The sequence below is a fragment of the Alligator sinensis genome, unplaced genomic scaffold (assembly GCF_000455745.1).
Source record: "Alligator sinensis unplaced genomic scaffold, ASM45574v1 scaffold1567_1, whole genome shotgun sequence".
Classification (NCBI taxonomy): domain Eukaryota; kingdom Metazoa; phylum Chordata; order Crocodylia; family Alligatoridae; genus Alligator; species Alligator sinensis.
The window spans coordinates 700,859-707,956 of NW_005842646.1; the positions used below are offsets into that span (position 1 = coordinate 700,859).

Sequence of the window (7,098 nt, forward strand, 5' to 3'; positions counted from 1 at the left end):
CCAGCGCGGACACACGAGCCAAGCGCGCGCACCCAGCGGAGCGCGGGGAAGCGCGTCCCACAGCCCCCCCGGGATTAGACCTGCGCGGACACACGCATTAAGCCCAGGGGAGCCCCCCCCACCCCGCTGCTATCCCGCGTTTGGACCAGTGCAGACATGGGGGAAGCCCGGGGAAGGGCTTCCCACAGCTCCCCCGGATTTGGGCCAGTGCAGACACGAGGTAAGCCTGGGGAAGGACTCCCCACAGCTCCTATCTCGGGTTTAGGCCAGTGCAGACACGAGGCAAGTCCGGGGCAGGGCTCCCCACTTCTGCTATCTCAGGTTGGGTCCTGTCGGGGGCAGGGCGCCCCCCACTGCTGCTGAGCCCTAGGGACACAGGAGGCAAGCCCGGGGTAGGGCTCCCCCCCACGATCCCGGGTCGGCCTCGCGTGGACACAGGAGCCGGGTCCCCAGGGCTCCGCCCTGCAGGGCTGGCCCCGTGTGGACACACATTAAGCTGGGGAAAGGGCTCCCCAGAGCTTGCCCTGTTGCTACCCTGGGTTTGGACCCCTGCAGACACAGGAGGTAAGTCCAGTGCAGGGCTCCCCGTCGCTACCCTGGGTTTAGGCCCCTGCGGACACACGAAATAAGTGTGGGGAAGGGCTCCTCAGAGCTTGCCCGGTTGCTCCCCATTGCTATCCCAGGTTTGGGCTGCTGCAGACACACGAGGGGTGTGGAAGGGCTCCCCAGACCCTCCCCCCCCCCCCCCGGGGGTGGTTACACCGAGGCTTGGTGGTGTTTAACCCAGGTTTGGGCCCCTGCAGACACACCAGGTGTGTGGAAGGGCTCCCCACACCCTCCCCCCCATGTTGGGCCCCTTGGGGAGAACAGTTTAACCCTTTGCAGGTCAAGCTGCTTGCACTGCTGGAGGGGGCCGCAAGGACCCTGCTGCTCCCCCATGCAAAGAGCACCCGTACACACACACGCCACGCCACGCCACACCACAGCACAGCACAGCACACCACGGGTTCTGCCTCTTGGGCCAGGCTTTATTGCGACGAGGGCTACAGCAGGGCCAGAGACGCCGCCCCCCCACCCCCTCGGAGGTGCTTGTGGGCTCCTGCGGCAGGCACCGAGATCCAGCCTCACTCAAGCAGCAATGCAATACTGGAGAGCAGCCAGGCAGTCCTCGACTCCAGTATTTACGTGCTGCTAGAGCACTGCTGACACGTCCACTTGGAGAGGTGGCCCGCGCTTCCCGAGCCCCCCTCCGGCGGTCCGGTCCCAGCACCGGTGCTAAGACATGGGAGAAAGCATTGCACCATAAGGGGGGAAAAAAAAAAAGAGGGTTACCTGGAGCAGATGGCAGAAGCAAGGCTGTACCCTGCCTCCTCCTTAGGGTCAAGCGCTTGGCCAATGGGAGGGGTGGGGGGGGTGGGGGGTAAGAAACTAGTGAAATCTCTGCGGGTCAGACAGCAAAGCCCCAAGCCCCCTCGCAACAGGCCAAGAGGCGTGAAAAGGCAACGCTTGGTCTCTCGGCAAGGCTGGAAAGAAAAGCGCACACACGTGCAAGCGCAGAGCAAGCCGATCCACACGTACCTGGTTCAACTGACCTAAGAGATACGTGAGCGTGTGTTAGCTTCCACCTCTATGATACCCAGAAGCTCAATTTCTTGTCTTATCCTTGAGGTAATGAGGCAGCCCAGAATGGTCTGTATCTCCTTGTCCCTACAAACCATGATGTGCTGCTACATCTCCTCAAAGCCCAATGAATGTTGAAATCCCAAATGGTATTTTGATTATTTTTTTTTGGTTTAGTTTTTGGAAAGAGGGAAAAAACAAACAATAAAACAACCATAAGATGGAAGAGCGCTCTACGATCAGAGGAAGGCATTTATAATGTCGTGTTGGCAGTGTGTTCTTCACTCACGTGCTACCAGTCTGAAACTATAAGAGAACAAGTCATTACACAAGAATACAGCTACTGCAAACATGCCTGAAAACAAAAAGTTAGATGCGGGAGCATTTTATTTGCCCAAAAATACGCCTAGTCGGCTTGCAGGAGCCCACTATATTTTCAGGCTTGCCAGCCTGCGTCCTAATCCCTCGTGCAGGACTTCGTCCCCTTGCAATAGAGGCAATACAACGCTGCCAGGTTACATTAGAGTTGTAAGGGATGGCTTGGATGGGGCTGATCCTGCCTTAGGCAGGGGGCTGGACTAGATGACCGCTGGAGGGCTGGCCCTTCCAGCCCTACTTCTCTAGGACTGTTTTTTGGCAGCTGGGTGCCAGGTTAAATGCTAAAGGGATTTCGCCAGGGGCAAGACCTGCCATCAGAAATACTTAGGTAGCACACAAGATGTTGAATTTTCCTCTTTCTCTGATTTCTCCCAATTGAGATTGTCCAAATTCAGATTATTTCAGAACTTGGAAATGACTTTTTCTGTGCTTAGGCAATTAAGACCCATCTCATTCAGATTTGTAAAACTTCTGCATTTAAATGTGAACAGAAGAAATCCCCCCCTCCCCCCAAACCTCAAAATTCCCACAATTCCAGTACTTTCCCTGCCCACGTAGACAGAGAACAAAATGCCTGTGAAGGAAAGGAGAGAAAATAATGTGTTTTGGTTTTTTTGATTCTCTAGATTGACTTTCCAGTCTGCAGCCTTAGGAGGAGTTACCCTGTTTATGCTGGCATAAAAGGTGATGAAGGTAAGCTTGATACTTCTGTGTATCCTTGAGATTTTTCCTAGTCATGTGATGAGATGGGATCATGCTATCTTCCTCCTCCTTCCTCTGGTGTTTCAACAAGAATATTACAAATTCAAGCTGTAAGAGAACTCCCCCTTCACACATCTCCTATGCTATCACCTGTGTGCCAACACCCCAAATACCTCTGTGGGGTCCTGCTTATCTGTTCCCCACCCTTTTTATTTCTTAAAGCATAACTTAAGAATTGGGATGTCAAAAATTGTAATAGCCTGTACTGAATTAATGCAAACATAAATGTCTGGGGGGATTTTTTTGTGTGTATTTTGTGTTCTCACGGCAATGCACATGCTATATACTCAAAAAGGGTGAAGGCTATTCTGCTATCAGTAGCAAGTAACCTACATATACACATACAGGTAGACAGATCCCATTTTTATTCTTGTCCAGACTTTCTTTTCCTAAATGAGGCTTAGCTTGACTGGTCCTACCCATTGTCTTAGTTATTTTTCTTTTCTAAGGAGTGAATCATTTCAAATATGTCAAACCTCGTTCTAGACCTCTATTTTGCTTTTAAGATGACAGTCAGACTAAGGGTCTCAGGGATGTGCATAAAAGTCAAATCCTAAACTAGCCGGGGATGACCTTTTCGGCAGGCATGCCACAAAATTAGCACCCCCCCCTTCCCAAGCTCTACTCCGATCCCCTTGTTCTCCCTCCTCTGTGTGATTTGCTTCTCTGCTTTCAAGTCCGAGCCTGATCTACTGCTCTGCTTTCTGCCCCATCTGCCACTGCGCTGCCTGTCCCCTCCCTGATCTGCCAGGGCATTTGTGGCTGGCTGCCACTTGTGGTGCCCATGCCACAGGCTGGCCCTGTGACCTAAACCACGAAAGCAAATAACTTCTGCCTTTTCAAAAGGGGATCCTTCAAGCTCAGGTCTAAGCTACTGCAGTTCAAAGCAATCCCCCCCCAGAGGAAGGTAAAAAAAAGGGGTGGGGGGAGGTGTGTGTGGGGGGGGGCAATTCTGCTTTGGGGTTTAAATGAGGGGAAGAGAGAGAGCAGTAGGTAAGTACATTACAGTGCTGACTTCCTGCCCCTGGGGCGGGGGGCTGGACTCCACGATCTTCCGAGGTCCCTTCCAGCCCTGATGTCTATGTGAGAGAAATTTAACCAATACCTATTTAAGCCAAAAGAACAATTCAAATGCACACGATTAAACCATCTCTTGCAGTATAGTTTACCATTTTTTTTTTAAAACAAACAACAACAACAACAAAAAATCGGCCACCTGCCATTTTAGGTTCTCAATAAATTGTATACAAACCAATGTCAAAGGATTTTCAGTAGCCATCTCTTTGAGGAAAATGGCTCCTCTCGCCAAGTACAGTGCCCAACCCTAGCAGCCGGATGCTCAGTTCAATGGGAATGCCACGTGGAGACGGCACCCCGTGGGATCCCACCCTGGAGGTGCTTCACCAGTGTCAGGGGATGTTAAGTTCACGTCCCCAACTCACCTTGACTGGATGCAAGGATGCATCAGTTTGTTCTGCAAACATGGCTCCCTTTGGACACAATTTAACTTCTGTTTCAATAGGAACTAGAAAAATAACACACACAAAAATAAGTTATGAAGCATGCCAACAGATACTGTACTTGAGGCAGACAACATACAGTGCAGTGCATCGAGTAATCACACTACAATCTTATTCTTGAGGCCCAGCTGTGTTCGTGAGAACAAAGACAGTTCAAAGCTCTGATGTGTGCTAACCTCCTTGGCTGGGGAAAACCAAAACTTCCCCCCCCCCAGACAGAACATACTAAAAAAAAGAAAAGTATTGATGGTATCCTTCTCCTTCCTGACCCCCACCCCCGGGTTAATGTATAAGCTGGGTCACCGGGACGTACAGTGAGAGTGACAGACTTGTGCTACATCAGGAAGTGTCCTAAATGCATATTAACACAAATAATCGTACCAGGCACATAACAGCAGGAAGACTGACATTTGCTATGCAGATACAAGACTGAAGTGAGAGTTGTGAGGACCAATTAACCCCCTTCATCTACCAGATAGGAAAAAATACCATGCAAAAATCTTGCACAACAAAATAAAAGCAGTAGCACGATTCCCTGCACCTCTCTGCCCTGGAGGAGGCATCACAAGAGCAAGAGACTCGTGTTGCTTGAACAGACCCATCCTCCAGAGGAAGAGGAAAGTGCTGCTTGTGCGTGTTGATGTCAAAAGCAGTGCCCCCCTTAAAACACAATTAAAAAGCACAGTCCACTTGGGCTGTAATGGAGGGGACCAGATCGTGGAGCAGGGCCTGGCACCTCACTCCTGCAGCCAGCAGCTCACTAAGTCAGCAGAAGAGGAGGGGAGGGAGAAATAAAGTGAACAAACACACAGTGCTCTCTAGCAACACCCCACAAGCAACCCAGGAACTGCATTTCTTGGCTGGCAAGTTGCACGCAGACCTCAGCTGGGTGAGCAAGGCAGGCCGGCCAGAAATAAGTCACATAGGGAGACAGAGACCTGCGTCTGATCCACCTTCAGCGCACGGATCTAAAGCGCTTTGCGCATCTGAAAGCAACCAAGACTCTCAGCACCCTGCTCTGATCCATCTCCGAGCTTCACACGGTCACCTGGCCGTTTCTTTTACTGCCACGAGTAAGAGATAAACTCCAGAAAGAAAGGAGGGATGGACAATTCCCTGCAGTCAGCCATACACTAAGACTCCTAGAAAATGAGGACATCTGGATATGCAGAAATAAGCCAACACAAAATATGCTGGCTGTTGGGCAGAGAACACAATTAGCGCACGCACACACACACACAAAGAGGCATCAACTTAAAAAGCAGAACCCCCCCCCCCCCACTCAGACGGCACACACAGGGGAAACATTACATTAGAGGAATAAGGCATCCTGGGAAGGAAAGAAATAGTTGAGGCAATGACAGGAAAGACGCACAAATACACATAACTCCACTAACTTGCACGGTCTCTATTTCCATACGAGGTAGAGCCAAAGCCAAGAAAAAAAGTTAAGTGTTTCCTATACTGTTTGGTGTAAAATGAAGAGGTCTGCTACAAAACTGGTGTACAGGGGACACGTGACAAAGCACAAATCCAACCGTTATTTGTTTAAAAATAAAATAAAAAAGCCTTGGATGGAAAAAAAAATAATCAAAAAGTGCATTTACTAATTTTTAAAAGGGTTTTAGAAGCCAAGTTGCCCTTTCACTGTGGTTCAAAAATAGAAATGCAACAAATAAGACACTCATTTTGAAAATGATGACGAAACAGAAGTAAAGTGGAGAGTCCCATCCACTTAAATAGCTCATGGCTGCTTGTGCTCACTTTCATCTGTTTTAAAAATTCAAACAATTGAGTTGAGACAGTGGAAAATATTAATATTCACAAATCTGGTTTATACCCAATTCATACCCAATCCTTCATCAAGTGCCATTTATTTTTAGCTATTAAATTCCCTGAGCAGCTCAACTCCCAAGACTCAGATTGAATTAAGGCTGTATGTAAAGAAAAAGGACTGTTACCCCAAATTAACAGCAAAACACGCCGATAGCAGAGCATGCTGGAGCACGCACAATGTCATATCATTACCAATGTCGTATCATTACCAAACACACTTTTGGCTTGGGAAACTTTTTTTGGAAACTTTTTTTTCCCCCTGGTTAGCAAGATGCCATATAAAAATGAAGAGTGAAAAACATTTCAAAGTTGGATGACTCAAACTAGATGATAATGATGACTTAAAAAAAAAATTCCAGTCCATTCATATGGAGAACCCCCCCCACCAAACACATTGATTGCCCACTTTCCCCACCACAAATTAACCTCTATAAAAACTCCTTATGAGCTAAACTTGGATTAGGTGCACGACTGAAATATCAAGACAGAAGGGCTGGGCCACTTTACAATGAGCCTCCCCCACTTTAAGTGCTTTTGAAACAAAAGGTGCTTCAGGTCACATTTGAAACAGAAAATCTGCTGTTCAAAAGCGCAAATCGTTTCATGTAGTTATTTATTTTAACTCTACTCAAGCTCCTCGTTTGCAGACACTCGGAGCATGCTAGGCACTCGAGTTGGCGTGAGCCACGGTGCTGGCAGGGCCTGTGGGATCAGGCCCGAACTTACTGCGCTCGAGACTGTCTGTAATAATCCGGTCGCGTTTCCAGGCTCCAGAGTTTTTCTTCAACGCTGCTGAAGGGATGAGAAGTCCGACGCCGCCCGTGACTTCCACTTTTTTGCACCGTCATCTCTCCTCCAGCTTTAAACAACAACGTATGGATCGGGACGCTCCGCTCCTGCAAAGTGGGTTCGCGAAGAACAGAAAGAAAAGCGGTGGGTCCGGCTGGCAGGGGCGCAGCCGCCCCCCCCGGCGATTCGCACG

General features: G+C 49.2%; 1 long non-coding RNA gene across 3 annotated transcripts in view; it reads right to left on the reverse strand.

Moving 5' to 3' along the window:
* Nucleotides 1–921: 921 nt before the first annotated feature.
* The window catches only part of LOC102374673, a 7,347-nt gene continuing 1,170 nt past the window's right edge, over nucleotides 922–7,098 (reverse strand). For 2 of the 3 annotated variants that reach the window (XR_003096228.1, XR_003096229.1), the window contains exons 2-3: nucleotides 6,843–7,012; nucleotides 922–4,285 (exon numbers count right to left, since the gene is read on the reverse strand). This is a non-coding gene — a long non-coding RNA (uncharacterized LOC102374673). The remainder of the gene's footprint in view (nucleotides 4,286–6,842; nucleotides 7,013–7,098) is intronic. The other variant, XR_324950.3, reaches the window with a different exon arrangement.